At 35.0% G+C, this 20,077-nt stretch overlaps 1 protein-coding gene across 1 annotated transcript in view; it reads right to left on the reverse strand.

Moving 5' to 3' along the window:
* The window catches only part of LOC113404306 (spectrin beta chain), an 80,455-nt gene extending 63,941 nt beyond the window's left edge, over window positions 1-16,514 (reverse strand). Inside the window, exon 1 of the mRNA XM_064219737.1 lies at window positions 16,191-16,514. The gene's annotated coding sequence lies outside the window, so the exon portion shown is untranslated. The remainder of the gene's footprint in view (window positions 1-16,190) is intronic.
* Window positions 16,515-20,077: the final 3,563 nt, after the last annotated feature.

Here is a 20,077-nt window from a genome sequence, read left to right on the forward strand (position 1 = left end):
ATTAAGCAATAAAATATGTAACAATGAGGTAATCAAATATGAGGAAAGATCTTTTTAACTTAGATGGGAGTGACGACTAATTTTCAAACTGGTGATCACTTTATACTCAATTTAATGATATAACGGGACGATTTAAAAGTGTCTACTTCTTTAACGAATATTTAATTTTAATTTTGATATTATTTAGAGCAGTGTTTTTCAAACTGTGGCTCCCTCGTTACTTCGTGGGTAAAAGAAAGAGGTAAGTGTCCGTAGGTCCTATAGTGCAACAATAAATACAATTTAACTCAGCATATTCCTGTTTATTTGAACTGTGGACTTTGAAAATCGTTACTTTTAAAAATGATCACAATTTTATCACCTCTTTAAATACATAATTTTAATCAAAAGGTAGAACTTTGGCCGTCAAATCTTCTCAATTACCAGTATAGATCTCAATAGAAAAACTGACAGGATTTGACGTCCTGCAAAGCTGTCACGTATTTAAGAAGTTTAAAAAGCATTTAATTAGTGTATAGATATAGATACGTACGTGTAACACACATTCAACAATATACATTCGGTTGGATAATGTTTAAATAATAGCACTAAATTATTCAGGATTTAACTATTAAGTTCGAATCATTTTCCTGTTTCTGCGCGTTACTATACACATCATATTATTATCCTTATATTAATTACAAATAATATTATATTTGAATTATTTTTTTTAATGTTATATTTGAGAGCAAAGAAGAGGCGGGTAACTGTTGTCAACTTATTGTCGGCGCCCATAAGCATTGGCTCTAAGAAATATTGACTATCTTTTACATCGTCAACATGCTACCAAACTTGGGAGATTAAATGCTATGTCTCTTAAGACTGTACAGGTACACAGACACAACAATACTAAGTACGGGTGACGGAATAAATAAATATGTCTTATTTCAAAGTAATAAAATTATTTGTACGTCTTCATGGCAACACTTTATTATTCAAATAATACGACCGATTTTACAAAAAACTTGTTTTTTAAAAACAACATTTAAATTTAAGTTTTGCTTAATCTCTGTGCTATATGCACAACTCTTTAAACTATAAAATATACAAGTATATAAAATACGAGTTAAACATTATATCTGTATAAAATATACATAAAAACTTGATATATTAAATAATAAACAGTTTGCAAAGCAAGCAGCTATGTGGCGACCAAACCTATGTTTCTGCCTTCTGCACAGTTGTTTAGAAAAAAACACAACATAGTTTCGAGTTTTATTATTTTCATATTGTACGGAACCGATACAAATATTTCGGGTCTGACACGAAATTGCTTGTAAAGACTCAAGCTGAAGGAATTCGTTGCCTGTAATCTGTTTACGTCCGGCGCCTGCGCGATAAATAGAGGGACACTTTTGGGTTCCGTTGTGATTACATCAAAACCATACTCTGAGTGAATGAGTTGAATGAATCTGCGATAACTAAGTTGTATTCAAATAAACTCGAGCGAATTCAAATACACATTTACTTACTGTATTATAAAAAGATCATCTACCCGTACATTGGAGAGTCGTTGGCGGGTTACGCTCTAATTAATTTGCAAGCGGACAGTGACCGCCATGATATTGATATTACTTTCATTGTTTATATTACGATTATATTATTATTTTTGTATGGCGGCTGTCGCAATTACAAAACTAACATTTTCAAGTTCAAGTAGAGGGGGATCTTTGAAGTTGGTCTGTTGTAGTGATTATCTTTGAAACTTGTTACCAACATAGATCCCTAACAGGCAAAACGCTTCCCACGACGCATCGCGGTGCACCGATGCATCGGTGCGAATTGACTGGATGCGGCTCATGACACTACAGTGTCAGTGGGTAGCTTGATAATATGACTAAGATTTGCAGCTATAGATGCATCATATATTCATATAATATTTAAGTACAGCTAAAGTGTAATTTAATTTCGATTTACGTCTATAAAAAAACATTAGTTTAGTTCTCGATCAAACTAAGGTTCTGACCGCGAGGACTCTCAATTCTCTCAACTCAAGTCAAATCAAGTCAAATTCTTTTGTAGAAGCATTACTTACTTACTTATTGTCTGTCAGATTAAACACTACCACCTGATATGTGATTAATACAGATTTATAATTTATAGTTTGCACACATTGAATTTACTAATAAATATTTCGTGTTTGTGCCTTGTAATCTATACTAATATAACAAAAGTAACTCTGTCTGTTACCTCTTCACGCTTAAACCTGCAAGCTGAACCGATTTAGATGAAATTTGGTATGGAGATAGTTTGAGTCTCAGGGACATACTACTTTTTTTTAATTCACCTCTCGAGGAGGTAAAATGGAGGTGAAGGTTTGTGTGCTATAGGTACAGTTTTATAAATTTCGCGTAGCTAATGCCGAGGGTTCAGCTAGTAATAATTAAATCGAACCTAGAATATTCAATTGTAAAAGTTAAAACTAGGTACAAAATTTGTTCCCACTACTTATCTTATAAGACGGAATTCGTCTCAAAACCCATGAAACAAATAAATAAAGAAAACTAATGATACGGAACCGTTTACCACGGAGCGCGACGTGTTTGTAACATAAAAAGATTTTGAAAAACACGGGACCATGTGCTCGCCGCTCGTTCACACGTGCGCGCCACCCGGCGTTACTCAGCTTTATATTTAAACTAGTTTTTACGACAGCTTCGTTCGCGTGGATATTTTACTTGGTGGTAGGGCTTTGTGCAAAGCACATAACATCATAGTTCCCAAGGTTGGTGGCGCATTGGTGATGTCAGGAATTGTTAATATTTCTTACTGCGCCATTGTCTATGGGCTGTGGTGACCACTTGTTGTACTTCCGAGAGGGAGACCAACAATCCCATGGTGGCGTTGGGTTTCTGGTTAATAAGTCCCTAGCTGACAACGTTGTGGAAATCTCCAATGTGTCGAACAGGGTAGCGCACCTCATTGTAAAGCTCACCGAGAGGTACAGTCTCAAGGTGGTGCAAGCGACCTCGACACACTCGGACGATGAAGTGGAGGAAATGTTCGATGACATATCGAGGGCCCACCACACCACCACGAAAACCCACTACAACGTTGTCATGGGGGACTTCAACGCTAAAGTGGGAGTACAGAATTGTAGCGAATCGGTAGTAGGACCCCATGGATTTGGAAACAGAAATCATAGGGGGCAAATGCTTGTCAACTTCCTCGAACTATAATAGAATATTTTTACTAATATTATAAAAAGGTAAAATTTGTTTGTTTGTATGTTCGGGCTCACTGGGTCACCGGTATAAAGCTACATTATTCCTATAGGATAGAAATTTCATTTATATCAACTTTATTAATAAAAAGCACCCCCGAAGACGGGGCGTTTTGCTAGTTATAAGATATAATATATACGATAAAACTTTCCTCGTCATTATATACATATATGTTACAAGAGATATATAAATATAATGATGAGGAAACTTTTATCGTGTTACTAATATTATTCATAGAAAATTAAAGAAGTACGTTGTCAAATATAAAAAAATTACGATCGGTGCTAACCTCCTTCTTTCCCAAGTCGGATAAAGCTTCTTCGATACGAGCCAACGAAGAACCTTAACACAGAATTTCCTCATTTCAAACGATATTAATAGAGGAGGAAGTGACGTCACTCCATCAAAATTCAAGACCTTTAAAATAACTGAGAGAATAATTTAATTACAAACATCACGACTTGTTTAGTTATTTAATAAACATTACAAAGTTTATTAAAAAAATATGAAATTGATACAAAAAATTTAATGCCTAACTAAACTTACTAAACCAATATACATAAAACTTATAACAGAAGATGCGACGCGATTCGGAATAGGTATTAGTATATAATATTATTATATATAAGTAACAACTTGGCTTGAATGTCAAGTTAGGACTGCGGTTTTCCCACTCCAAAAATTTTTTTTTTTTATATTGGACATCACATACATTACTCTGACCCCAATGTAAGTAGCTAAAGCACTTGTGTTATGGAAATCAGAAGTAACAACGGTACACCCAGACCCATGTCAATATAGAAAACTAATGAACTTTTTCTACATCGACTCGGCCGGGAATCGAACCCGGGACCTCGGAGGTCGTCGGAGGTCGTTTTATTAATCAAACCTTTTGCTTTCAAGTATGAATCACTGACTGTAGTATTCTGTTTATTAATGAGAATAAAATAAGCCGAAAAACAAGAAAGAGCTTATAAGTCAGATTTTGCAAACCCAATAAATTGTAGTTGATCGTCAGAACCTCAGGATCTGTGACATCAAGCTACTAGACCAACGACGCGGGGCAGTGACAACCACTTACCATCAGATGAGCCATCAGCCCGTCTGCCTACCTATTCTATATATGTATATAAAAAAGTGTACATAAACAGATCTACCATTACAGAAACTTTTAAAAAGTAAAAGAATGCTAAATTATCACAATTTTTTTAAATGTATATTATTTAAAGGCAGAGATAAGAATGGAACGCATCTCTTTTGTTTTTTGTCATGGCGACACTGAGCGCCTAATTTTGTCTCTCCCTATCGTTCTTAATTTGAAATTTAAAAAAAATAAACGACCAACGGACATTCGTTGAAAGGTTACGTCATTAACGGATTACCGCGACGAAGATTTAAAACTACTACAGAAATGGCACATCAGAAAATATACTCCGAGTTACATTAATATAAAATTATATGTATTTGGTATCGTTTTTTTTTCATTTAAATATATAATTTTAAAATAATTATTAATCTGTATTTATTATTGTTACTTATTTTAATTTTCTTTATGCAATAAGGACTAATTGCATGCGGTGTTTACCTATCAGCGTATCATTTTGTTTCAGTTGTCAGTGTCAGTCTTCTTTTTACGGCCGACGAGCATATGGGCCGCCTGATGGAAATATTAACCATTCCTTACATCGCCAATGCATCACCTAATTTGGGAATTAAGATGTTATGTCCCTTGTGCCTGTAATTACATTGGCTCAGTCACCCTTCAAACCGGAACACAACAATACTGAGTACTGCTGTTGGGCGGTAGAATATCTGATGAGTGGGTGGTACCTACCCAGACGGGCTTGCACAAAGCCCTACCACCAATTAATGTGTTATGTTATAATATATATGTTAAAAGTTCATGTTTATAAGCTAAAGCTTAAAACTGTCATAGATATTTATTTTTCCAGTGTCACGGGCGAATAGGTATGTATATACAATGTTTTCTGTTGTTGGTGAACCAAATAAAGGAAAAATATATATATATTTATGTCATGTACTTGATAGTAGTTAGTGATCAAAGATTTTTCAACTAAACAGGAGTATTTAGCATTTTACAGTTTGAGCTTGAAGAGTCAGTAAATATTTAAATATTTTACATTAACATTTTTTGATTTTTTTTTTTTGACTATTAGCCTATATTCATATTATTTTGACTAACCATCGACAACGGCGAGCATGTCTTCAGTGTAGTGCACACATGTGCGTAAATTAGTAATCACTTTTAAAACATCCTATGACTGTATTCAATTCGTATACGCTTGATACTATTTCCAATCGATTCTGTTCTGTGTTGTATGTAAGACCGTGTCGTAGTAACTTTTTTTAAATCCTTAATTCGAATTTAGGACCTCGTATTGTTGGGTTATAGCGACAGAGTTTCAAATGATTTATACTACGTATAGACACTATAAAAACACTTTTATTTCAAGGGCACAAGGCCGCTAATCGATCACGGCACCGTAGCCGCTGACCTCACTCCATTCCGAGAGACATACTAATTATTACGACTTAAAGGGTAAAAGTTGTTTAAATATTATTATTTTAGTAGTTAATGTAGATGACCTCAGTGGATAGAGCACGTAGCTAAAGATCACAGGTTCAAATAGAAACCTCTCCATTTATAATTCATCTCGTGCTCGCTCGAATACGTTTTGAAAGACGTTTACAAAATCGTACGTCCGGTCTGTGAATGTCACCAAATCAAAAATCAATTATTGTACAGAACCCAACTGCATCGTGTATTATAAATCTGCTTTATTCTATAACTCACTTTCGTATCTCACTCGATCTATACGAAAAACTGATTAACGATGACAAACTATCAAAATTATAAAAGTCTCAAATGTAGACGAACAAGAGGATCTGACAAGGAATTCAGCAGTTACTCCGCTTCGTTAGTAAATTATATTTAATATTATTTTTAAGACTCATTATATATGTTCCGAAGAAAATGATGCAAATTGTGGATTACTTGATCTAAAATAAAATCAAAATATACGTCATTAAATTAGGCTTTTACAAGCAATTTTGAATCGTCATTTTACAAAACTACTGCCAACGCACGTAGCGTCCCACACAAGGGCCCGTCCTCGTTCCCAGGGAACCGACGGCAGTCCATCAGGTCTCTTACCATCATCACGACTAATTCCACGAGGCTCAGTAAGAGCAGGAACGTCGATGGTGGCAAGAGCCCTTTTTATTGTATCATTAAGAGAACCGTGGCGGAAAAGCCGGCCTGAACTCCTTGGGCAAGAGAGACCATGTAAACCGAAAGAGTCCACCTCCTTTCCACGCGGCCACCTGTGCTCAGAGCACAGCGGTGCTCCCAGTCGGAGACCGATTGATATGCGGAAACATTCACTATCTAAAAGTGTCCCAAGATTTTTAGAGGGTAATGAATTCACCCAGTGACTTGACTCTTTAGTTGATAACGCTAGAAGTCTGGCACGGTTTTGGGCACTATCTATCTATCTATATCTAGTTAAATTCAATTATATATAATATTATATATACTGCACTGAAAATCCTTCACGAACGAGTTAGTATAAAAACATGCTTTTTAGTTAAAAGGTAAATATAATCTATACCGATATTATAAAGGCGAAAGTAACTCTGTCCGTCTGTTGATCTTTCACGGTCAAACTACTGAATTCAATTTGATGAATCTTGAACTCCAATGTACGTAGGCCACTTAAACATAACACCAGACGACCAAAAACTAAAACGCGAGAGAAATTCTAGTATTATATTGATAATGTGTTTACGTATAATTAATGATTAGATTTAGCTATTTTAATTAATTAAGTAATTATAAGTTTTTTTTAAATATAATTTTTTTATAAATATTATAAGTATTAGTCACGATCGTGTTCTAAAGCGAGTTTCAAGTGTTTTGACGACCTCCTCGGTCGAGTAGTGTGTGCACCGGTTTTCATGGGTACGCCATTCCGAGGTCCCGGGTTCGATTCCCGGCAGGGCCGGACCGTAATTTTAGGGGCCCTGGGCTAACACTACTTAGGGGCCCAACTAAGACATATCTGAACGTAGACTTGAATTAAATTAATTGAATGAGTTTGATTAATTGCAGGACTCGCAGAGCTGCAAACCATACGATCTGTTTAATTTAAGTTTACTTATGGATTCTTCGGCATTATCGTCTATTTTTGCCTTTGACTTGACTTAGCTGGGGCCCCCTTGAATCCACGGGGCCCTGGCTTGAAGCCCAAAAAGCCATATTGTAGATCCGGCCCTGATTCCCGGCCGAGTCGATGTAGAAAAAGTTCAATAGTTTTCTATGTTGTCTTGGGTCTGGATGTTTGTGGTACCGTCGTTGCTTCTGATTTTCCATAACCCAAATGCTCTAGCTGCTTACATTGGGATCAGAGCAATGTATGTGATGTTGTCCAATATATGTTTATTCACCGAATAGCTCTGCCGCGCGACATTACTTCCAAAGTGGCTCAAGTCACGTAACTAATGCGGTGATTAATGATGGCGTTATCACCGCTGCAAGGTCGCCGGTGATGCCGATTGTTATTTTTAGACAAAACTGATCGTTTTATTATCAAAAAGGGTCTCGAGTTAGACATTGGTACACACTGACGTACGATGCGATTAGTATATCTGTGTGTGACGATGAACATTTCGAACTAATCGAATTGCACAACCAAATGTAACTTTTGAGTGTTCTTTTTTTTTATCAAATTCATAAACGGTCACGTCGGCTATTCTTTACGGAAAAAAGCTAATGGGGTAGAAGATGATAAGGTGCCTGAGTTTGTCAAGTCAGTCACTCTCTATGCCCTTAGTAGCATTATTGAATACAACGTCATCAGAGAGTTCAAAAGCAGGATCATCGGCTTTCAGTATCTTGGGCACTATCAATTTCCAACTTCAGACTAATACTGAGAAATTCTAGACAGAAAACTCAATTATAACTCTTATTTAATGGGTGGTAACGCTTTGTGCAAGTCCGTCTGGGAAGGTATCGCACATTTATCAGATATTCTACCGCCAGACAAAACAGAAATACTTAGTACTGTTGTTCCCGTATAGAGTGAGCTAGTGTAACTACACTTCTTACAGCGTCAATATCGAACTCGATATATACATATCTCAGTAACGCGTAAAGGTATTTAATGTTGAATAAGGTCGGTCCCTTGGAGCTGTGATAAAATCAATCCTCTACGACTACGCAATCCATCTGGTGATACGGAACCCTCAGTGGGCGAGTCCGAATCGTACGTACCCGGTGTTTTTATACCCACAATAACATTTAACAGACAAGATAATTAATATTTAACGTATGTTCTCACTAGGAAGCTTAAACGTTACATGTAAAATCTAAACGTTTTAATTGAAACCAAAATATGTATGTATTTATAATAATAAAGTGACCTCAGATATTTGATGCCATGGATTGAATCAATACCAGATATGCGCAGGGTGACCAACAAACTGTACACGTGAAGGACACTTACCGAGGCAATAGTAAGTTTTAGCAATCGTTCCGTGAGTTTATGATTGATAGCACACTTTGGGAATGAAACAATCGCCTCCTGGCTATTCCTATTCAACAATGTTATAATAATACTTCTGTATTGAATAAATGAATTTGAGTTTGAGTTTGCTACCGGGGAGGGGTGCTACAAGTAAAAAAAACTAGAGGTGTCATTTGGCGGTTGGATAGGCTAACTTTTCCTAACTTTATGATTTCTGCCAGTTCACCTCAATGCCATCTCTCGTTTTGTTTTTTCTTAAAATGTTTAGAATTAATAAAACGAAAAAGTCGATCGATGACATCGATACAAATGTCTATTTTTCAAATGTTCACTCGAACAAGACATAAAACTGACAGACAGACATACAACGTCAAAAATTTTTATTTAATATAGAAGCGTGGACTTGTTTATTGATAGTCAAAAATCTACCACCGGTTCAAAAATAAACACCTCGGACCTGAGAGGAACCGGCGAAAGAATCTCGTCGAGGCTTTTTTAAATGTCGGTTTTTATAATTATTGTTTTCATACAATAACAATAAAATATTTTCGTTATTTGAAACAGCCTGGAGGCGATCATCTCATTCCCAAGGTGTGCAATCAACTAAGAAGTCATTTATTTTGTAATATCTTTAAAATTTTATAATTGTGTTTTTTCGTACGTTTTCTGGGATGCTGTTGAAAAAAACTCATACATGCCCATATAAAAGATTGTCTGTCTGATAAGAGATACATGGCCACCCCACCCTGGCCGAGCGCCGCTTAACTATATACCAGTAAATAAAACCGTTTAGTGTGTAATGTTTTATTATATATTGCCATGCAAGGCCGTGTGAGATCATCTCAACTGTTTTGCTGTTCACGTTTATAATAACAATATTTCAGGGTCAGTGGAGCTATTCTCTACGAACTTAATTGCAAAATGTCAGAAATTGTTACACGACGTTCGATGTTTTGCCTACAATCTCGTTTCAGCTCGGAACTTTGCAGTGGCTATCGATCTTCTACAGGATTCTTTTTCAGAGAGAGCACAGGAGGTGCATGATTTTATACTCATTCCCCACTATCCTCGCAAAAGTAGACGAAGTGAGTTTGCTTGATGGTATACACAGTAATATTTAGTATTGTCGTGTTCCCGTTTGAAGGGTGAGTGTACCAGTGTAACTACAGGTAGGTACAGGAGACATAACGTCTTAATTCGGTTGGCGCGTTGTGAATGTAACAAATGGTTAATATTTCTTACAGAGCCATTGTCTATGGTGGTCACTTAATATCAGGTGGACTTATTATCTTTTCATCGATAGATATCGATATTCAAACCATTCTAACGAAGCCTTTTACAATTAAATTCCAATGTTGAAGAAATAATTCATTAGGAATAAGGAAGCAAAACCAGCTGGTTGAGTAAGATTGAGCCCAGGGAATCTAAAACAAGAATGTCAAAAATTGGTTATTTATTAAGTTTTGTATAATAAGAAATTGTACTACTACGCTGTATAAAAGTGATAGGATCTAACAGAGAGATGACGTCACTAAAGGGGTTGAGAGGCATCCTGTTGAATCCGGATATAAGCGGCTTTATGCGGTCGCGTTCGGTTTTTTTGTGAGTTGAGTAACACGACGCGTATGTATCAGAACGAGGCAAATTCGAATGAGTGAACTATCCCTCTCCATTTGAAGGGCATGTGAGATTTTTATAGAGCTACAATTTAGCTCTACTACAAGATTAATAAATTAATAATATATTAATCTATTTAAATGTGTGTAAGTTAAGTCCTCCTGCCGAGCGAAATCCTCCTCCTCTCTTAAGGAGGTTTGCAAGATAATCCAATATGGTGCTCGTGCAAATTAATTGTTAAAGTTCGGGTAATATTTTTATTCATTATTATTATTATTAAAGACAACGATATCTTGGAAAATAACCAAGTGCGAGTCGGACTCGCGTACGAAGGGTTCCGTACCATTTTCTATAAAAACATAATAATCATATCTGTTGATGTGTACCTGTGGCAGCCAAACTTAAATATTTATTTTATTCTGTTTTTAGTAATTTAATTACAACGGCAACAGAAATACATCATCTGTAAATGATTCAACTGTCTATCACGGTTCATGAGATACAGCCCGGTGACAGGCGACAGACGAACGGACGGTCAGCGGAGTCTTAGTCATAGGGTACGTTTTACCATTCGAGTACGGAACCATAATAACAGAATAACAAAAAATGAATTAAGCTTTGGGTCTAATCACTTGCAAACAGCCAAACCAACAGAAGTAATTATTTTAACACAGACAGACAGTTCAATTATATTCATTTACTATGTATGGATATATTTAAACCAGGGTCAGCTGACCTGCTGAATGAGCTAGATTACTGCCAGTGTTTATGCGTTTGTTATCTATCGCCAAACACTGCATTAACAGTTCAATCACTGTCACCTCTTTGACCTCTCCTCGGTGATCTCATCTCTGACTAACTATGTACGATCGTGTGTGTGTGTGTGACCGTGTAGCCCAGTGGATAAATATAGTAGAATGAAACTGCGAATCAGGGGGGTTTCAACTGGTGAAAACACAATTTGGATTTTTGTACTTGATTAATCTCGTGTTCTCCGTGACATTGTACGATAAATGATACCCATTAACCCGAAGTTTCGCAGCGTGGTGGAACTAGCTGTCCTTTGCCGGCTGTGGTACATTTATATTCTTATTTTTTAGGCTGGATCTTCTAAGGTAGTGTTATCTACTCCGGTGGTTTCATGAACATCAATCATTGTAATAAAAATACTAACCATTGGATTGAATCAAATCAAAATATACTTTCAATCACTTTTGAATGATAATTTTACATAACTATATTATATATACCGAGAAGAACCGGCGACAATATTTAAAATACAAAAATATGTCAGTTAAATACAATATATTATATAATAATATTGCTTTATTTGTTAAAATTTTTAACAATTGCTTTGAATTCATGAATCTGCGAAGTTAAAGTGTTAGGTATGTCCCTCGTGCGTTATAAAATTAATTTCAAATATTAGCATTGGAAAACGGCGCTGGCGATCGCGTAACGCTATTCAATGGAGATTCCGTCGTCATATAACGACGCCCGAATACGACCATGCTCAGCAGGTGTTAAGTATGAATTGTACTATTTAGTTACATACAATGTTTATAGCAATTAGATGCCACTTAGGTTCATATTTATAATGTTTTTTTTTTGTTTTTATAGCTGTGTGTAGCTTTACTGTTGGCCCTGCTGGCCTTTACAGCGTCTCCGGGGGTGGGGGCGAGTACTAGACTCAGCCTTGAAGTTTGAGCCCTCTCAGGCTCTTAGTGACGTTCGTCCTGATGGTGTCTCGTATGAGATCGCAAATCAACTCAGAACTCGGTGGGGTGGGGAGCACTTTTGATCGTAGCATGATTTTTTGGTTGACGTCATTGTACCATATAAAACAATTAGCGAATCTTGCCATCGCGATTCAGAAATGTCAAAGACCTGGCACAACGCCATCTAGTACTCGTCAAAGACAATAAATACATTTATTACATGTACACATGCATAACAAATTAGTGTGATATAAGGAATGGTTATTATTTCTTACAGCGTCAATGTCTATGAACCCAGGACCCAGAAGCGATCATAGCTAATCACTTGCAGTTCTCATACGTGATTCTATTAACAAATAATAATAATTATTATCAAGCAAGTCGCCGTCCGCGTCAGCTGTATTAAGTCACCTAGTTTAATTTTAAGTCTGAACAATGAACTTTCATAATTGCATCGCAAGGTATTTATCGGTTTTTAGAAATGCTTTAGTAACCAATTTGAATTATTTTAACCGTTCGTACAAATATTTAGTATTAGGTAATAGGGAAAAGTCTTGGTAATATTATTTTTTACCTATACATATATACGTGTGTACTCTATTCCAACCATAATAGGCTTAAAAATAAACAGCATTTGACAGCAAATTGACGCGATATCATTGGTCGAGCTTGATTAATCTATGATATTCACTATGGATTTGTGAAAAAATGCCGTTTTTAACGTCGACGAAACTGTTATCGGAATTTTGGATGTAAAACTTAAAGTGGATATAAGTAGTTTAATGTAAGAGTATTGTATTATAAATAAAGAATATATTAATCATAAACTCTTAGTAGTGCACAATATAGCCGAGTTATTAGCGAATCGCATGAAACACGTAAATCTAAGGTTTGTTTATCTTTATTCCTACTTCGATTGGAGTAGGCTATAATAGATTGTTTATTGAAACAAATACTAAGGTTGTTGCTCTTCTTCTGTTGTTTTTCCTGCCCGTGTCTTAATCTATTCGTGGTCAGCGCAGCATGTCTTTCCCCTTCCATCGTCATCTGATGTATAACATACGATTACTAGGCGGTATCTAACTAGACGGGTTGGCACAAAGCCCTATCAAATTTAAAATTATGGATATTTGCAGGACACAAAAACTAACATCATTCTGTCAGTCTGTTCGTCCGGAGTATTTCAATTGACCTTGTAGTTCGTATATTTGTTTACCCAATTTAGAGCTATTTTATATATAGCGATGTTAATACAACACTGGAAACACTTTAGGGGAACGCCAAAAATCAAAATCATAATATTTTTTATTCAAGAACTTTTGAATAGTCGTGTTTCAGTCTTGAATTAATGTAAAGCTAACACCCGTTCGGTAAGTAGATCCTACCGAGAAGAACTAACCAGAAACTCACTGACATATCTAGAGAAAATAAGTCTTGTTTCCGATAATCATTTTGAGATTATTGGAACGAAGTCCTTTTACGCGACTTACAATCGTCACGTGAGGAAGCGTTACCCTCCAGGACAGGGCCGGACCGTAAGTTTAGAGGGCCCTGGGCTAACACTACTTAGCGGCCTACCTAAGACATATCTGAACGTAGACTTGAATTAAATTAATTGTAGGACTCCCAGGGCTGCAAACCATACGATCTGTTTAATTTAATAAAGTTATGGATTCTTTCGCATTAGTCTATTTTTGACTTTGACTTGACTTAGCTGGGGCCCCCTTGAATCCACGGGGTCCTGGGCTGAAGCCCAAAAAGCCTTATGGTAGATCCGGCCCTGCTCCAGGAGACTATTCCCTCTCTTTAACTTATTTTTTGTTATTATTTTGAATCAAACGGCATTTAATTATTCTCAAACGTTAATTTATTTTATTGTGTCTGTTATTCAATACACAATATAATTAAAACATTCTCGTTCGAACCATCCCATGACACCTTTCGTTTTTTTTTACAATTAAATGTGTAAATTCAAATTTAACATTCGTCCATGTTGTTAACTGTCACCGCCGTCACCGAGAGCAACGGTCATATGACGTCATACTCGTTGATGGCAGCAGGTTGTGCAGGAAAGTGTCCGCACCGGTCTATACGACGAGCTGACGTATTGCGTGTTATTTAATTTAGACCACCCTTAAATAAGTTCTAAAGACACAAAACACAACAAAATATACGTACTTATCATTGACGTTTGTTCAATAAGGAACTTATCTTTTAAAAGCGATCTATTCTTTCTTAAAGATATGAAGGCCGAAGATAAAACTATACGGATATAGAATTTGTGGGCACACACACAGGTGATATAAATTTAATATACTCATACATAGATGTATAATATGTGTATACAGAGTTACTGTTGTGATTTTATGGTCTCCTTATTAGAATCTTGACTTGATGAGAAGGCTTTCAGTAAGCCCATTTGGATACCACTCACTCATAAAATAATCTACTGCTAAACAGCAATATTATTGTTGGGTTGCGGCTGAAATGTGGTGTATGTCCCTAGTGCCTGTATATAGACTGGCACTAAGGACTTAATATCTGAAAGTTGGTGGTGCGTCGGTGATGCAAGATTTGGTTATATTTTAAATAGCATAAATGTACAATGAGGTGGCCCATTTGATCTACAGTAAAAAATCTACATTTCAAACATACTGACTTTATGTTTAAATATCTTGATAATTCGAAATTACACATAAGAGCCTATTTCCTATTTAAATATTTGATTGAGTTTAGTTTGAGATGGCCTTATGTACTCGCTACAAGCACTAAGATCCTTATAAAATTACTCACTATATACATACAGACCAGTACTTCAGAAAAAAGGTTTTAAAATAAAGGTTATATACTTTTGAGACAAACAATGATGTTTTCTGAAAAATATAAATAGCCAGCCCCTACACTGTTCAACATAATTAAATAATAACTTTTATAAACATTTACTTATAATAATAATTATATTATCATTAGTTTTCTAGTATGATTTATAATTTTTCCTGGGTAACGGCCTGTAAAGCGTGTCCTCTGATTATATATATAACGAGGATGTTGTCAAGATGTATTTTCTTTTGAGTCACTTTTCATGTGATTGCATGGTCAACTTTAAAACTGGTTTATTGCCTCTTTAGCCTCTCCTGATATTTCTGAGTAGTAGTGTGGTTTTCTTCCTTTACTTTTGATATTATGTTTATATACATTTAACAGTAAAAATTAATTGACAATTTGCGTAAACCTTATAACAAAACACATTAGTCATCTCAAGTTAATTAAGAGTTCATTAAATAATAATTATATATTGAAAAATGTTATATTAAATTCTCAGGTCAATCGTTAAGATATATCTTAACACATTATTTATCTGTTGTTCAGAATATAAAAGTTATAATAATGATACTCCTTAATATTTATCTTCAATAAAAAAGATCATTTATAAAGACTAAAAATATTGTTATCTCATTCACACATGAAAGACGAACAAGGATGGAAGTACTCGTCAAATTATTTTAGTTTAGAGAGACAAATAAAAAAGCCATATAACAAAAAACTTTTTTGATGAACTATAAAAAGTTCTGTATTTAAAACTGACATTAGACGTTTCATTGCATAAGCAGGATCACCGATTCAAATCCGATTTTTACGTCATATTTAAATAATAGTGAGCAAAAGAAGTGATTTATGAAGAAAATAGCGTAAATAATCGATTCCATACACCTGTACCTATCTACAGTCTCAAGGGCATTTATACAATGCCGTTCGTACCGGATTATTGGATTACGTTACTCGCTCGCATACCTTCATAATTACTTGTAAGATACGGAGAAATTTAATTAAACAATTATTTAATTGTCACGTTTGAGTAATTGAGTAATAACATATTTATCTCTCGAATGAGAACGTACCGTAAGTTAAACAATTTAAGTTAACACTGGAAACCTACTTTCATTTATGTTGCGTACGTGAAATGCGTCCCCTATGGGAAAACTTTCAAACGTAATAAAAGTAGTTTAGATTTATTTTATATTAAACTAAAGCCTGTTTCAACTCACCTTACAACGGGCAGTTTCTTTCCTTCACGTTGTCTCAAATAAACTCATGCAAAATACACAAAAATTTGACCCACTAAAAACTTTTTTACACCTAGTTTGAAGACACTATTTAATATTTATTTCTATCAGTTTACACAATAACAACAGGACAAAACATTTCTAAAGGTAAGTCTGAAACATGATTAACAAAATCCAATGCACTGATAACACTTTTTCAATTAATAATCTTGTTTCCTATCGAAAAACAAGTCGGCGCTTTTTGTAGTACGAAAAGTTGTAAGACTACTATTTGTGATGTCTTTGACAGTTCCTATCGGACTTGATTGCCATCGCGTCCAATATTATAACAGGTAAAAAAGGTGCTGTAATATTTATTAATATTATAATACTAATGTCTAGAATAACTATATCAAATCTTAAGCCACTTATCAAAACAATATTGGAAACAAATATAATGAAACTAAGTCACTAGATGAATGAAGATGATTTTCTTATAACTTGGCTGAATCTTATGATACCACAGCCTTTAATGTACTAAAGCATTAACCAATCAGAAAAGAGGATTTAGTGCATTCCAAGCATATTTTTGCCGCCATTCTCAGCTAAAACCAGTTTCCCCTCTTACTCTCAAATTATTACGTTGGTGTCGCGACTCGCGTTGTATTGTAGACTGTAGTGTATTCATGTATTGTTTATATATCAAATGGAAATGAGAATCACTAACTGTTATGGTAGAATATAGCTTATACGTTATTGTCTGGTTATGTAGAGCATGCCTGTGTAATGTTAAGTTATAAATCAAAGAAGATTTACTTGTATTTAGTTAAATTTTCAAACAAATTAATAAACATTTAGATTCGTTACTTTAGTTGAATCCTTTATTTGTTGAATTACCTAAGATACATATGTTCTTGTATGTATTTTAGGTAATTCAATTATCTAAGTAGAACTAGTAAATTTCTCAGTATTTAATGATTTATTAAAACATTCGCATAATCTTCGCTGTTTCTGAAAAATACCAGGTTGCCTTGAAGAGTAACAAATTCGTACATTTTAATAGGACGTATGTAGTACCAGACGATATGAGAACAGGCCTCCTAGTTCACTATAACCTCTCTTCTGCTGTCGGATACTAAAGTATTTTACACACTTAGAATTTACGACTATCGAAAACTATACACAATTTTATCTATATTGCTTAAAATTACAACAAATTTTAAAATACCTCCGTAGATTAATATACAAAGTATTTTTTTGTAAGAAACAAGAAATGGTAAGTGTCAAAAAAACGTGTTTGAACAAAGTACCTACCAGTTTACGGAAAACAACCTGGATTATACTATGCACAAAACTGCCACACACGAAGAACGATTTAAGTTTTAGGACGGGTACTGGATTGTACTGGGCAGGAGCGAATGTGGTGACGAGAATACATGTAATAAACAGAGCATCAGTGAGCAACACCCTGCACAGTTGACGAAGTACTTGTAAACCATTTTGGAGAAGTGTGATGTCGTGTGATATTCAGATTCGTATTATCAAGGCTCGTGAGCTGCTACTCATCGACACAATCTTTTCTATATATTTTCGTGCAGATTTAATGTGCAAAGTTTCAAAAGAATTGTTGTGCACATACAGATGCCTAATGGATGTAGCGCACACCATCAGTGATGCTTATGGAGGCATACACTCATCCAGTGTAGTAATAAAGCCTCTGCATCCTAGTACGCCTGTACAGCGGCATTGAGATCCCAGCTCAAAACCCGCAGGCACAGAAAGAATATCTACAAGACCAAGAATATGACAATGGAAAAGTATCCAACACCACACCGCACGTGGCACAGGTGATCTTGATAAGATTACTACTTTTAGTCGCAATTGCACCACAGTTAATCCCTTGCCTTCCGAGGAAACTTAAGAATAGAGCAATGCTGGGATGTCACCTATAACAGTGAAAATAAGTTTTTGGGAATGGTAATATCTCTATGACTTCGATTCGATCACTATCTGATGGTAGGTGTATTATATTATTTAATTTTCTGCTAGAAGGTTATGAATGAATAGGATCTGTCGCAGATAACCTAACCGTAATGGATACGAAGTATACAAGACTCAAGACTGTGATACTAATAAAAGTACAAATTGCTACTACCAAGGAGACTCTGGATCACAACCCTCCAATGACGATCCATAATAAACAAGGATAGTCTGCAGTAAGACGTGAAGTGAAGATTTATCAAAAATAATAGAATTGTGTTTCGAAGATAAATAGTTCTTTTCCGAGCTTCAAACACGTTTCTAATGGCATCGAATGTTGTTTCTTGTTTCAAATGAAACAGTTCTTATATTGCTACATCTTGTAATTATTTATAGATAAATCTAAGTGCTTACTCAATGGAATTGGAATATATTTTATTTTAAATATTTCTACTGTCGGATCTGTCTTTTGTGTAGGGGCTGGAGCTGTAACCCTGGAGCCTCCACTAAATCTAACCTTGGTGGTATCTATCTACGAAGAGCGCGTGGGCCGGCGAGTCGTGCTAAATATTCTACATGGGTATTGTTTATTTCTAACTTCCCAAAATCATCTCACGGGTATCAGACAAGCTTTTTGCATACAAATATATATCTTTCCGATTTAGACAATATGATGTGAAGTTGGTACTTATTTACCAAGTATTTTATGCCAAGGTTAGTATTTCAATTGTTTTTCGGTAGCAATAATATCTGGAGTTCTTAAAAATATTGAAACATACCTTTTTTATTTCAAAAATGGTAAATAGGCCGCCCGATGGTAAATGGTCACCGCGGCTCATACGTTGATACCGTAACAAATATTAACCATCCCTTATATCCGCCATGCGCCAAAATACATTGTGAACTATACATGTGTACCTGTGCCTGTCGTTACACTTAAAATCAAAATATATTTAATTCAAGTAGTTTTCACTTTTGAATCGCCATTTTACATATTTATCTACCAAGAAGAACCGGTAGGAAATTCAGCTGTAACTCTTTTCCAATTTAAAATACAAAGTTACGTCAGGTAAACGTTGTATAAAATTATTTTTTATGTATGTATGTGTTTTATTTAACAAATTATTTTAATTTTGTGAATTGGCAAAATTAAAAATATCTGCGGAATTTTATCATAGAAACCTTGCCCGAGGAAACTTGGCGTTATAAGCTAATCCTGGTTATCACAAATGCTATCAAAGTGATCAATGTTTCTGTAAATATACTGTGACGTGTGACATCCCGAAAGGAGTCTCCAAGATTGTAATTAGACTCATTTGTAAAATAAAAACAGATTTATTATCTGTAGCGTTACCCTAAAATAATATGCCATTTACACACAATATTATAAAAATAACAAAAATGTACCAGACGACGATATCAATATCAGTTAGTTGTCTAACTTTTCTAACCGCGTGTTCTGCGGAGTTAAATCTTCCTATTAGGAACGATAAATGAAGACTCCACTGAAGATTAGAATCCAATGCTATTCCTAAAAACACCGTAGTATCGGGTACATCAAGACAGCTACCGTTTAATTATATATTATAACTTTGCTTTTAAACATTTCGTAGGTTAAAAACTACACATTTTGTTTTTTGAAGATTTGATTCTCTTCAAATCAAATCTAAATTATTATCAATTCAAATCTAAATTATTTGCTATAAAACAATCGTCTAGCTGTTACATAAATGTTTTTTCCTATCGACCTTAAAAAATTAATGAAGTATCGTCAGCAAACAACACAATATCCCAAATACCATTAACATAGGAAGAAAAAAAGATCATTTATAAAGACTTGAAATAAAAAAGCACCCAAAATTGATCTTTATGGAACAACCATTTATTAGATATATCCAGAAGATTTTATT

This window comes from Vanessa tameamea, chromosome 29 (genome assembly GCF_037043105.1).
Source record: "Vanessa tameamea isolate UH-Manoa-2023 chromosome 29, ilVanTame1 primary haplotype, whole genome shotgun sequence".
Lineage (NCBI taxonomy): Eukaryota > Metazoa > Arthropoda > Insecta > Lepidoptera > Nymphalidae > Vanessa > Vanessa tameamea.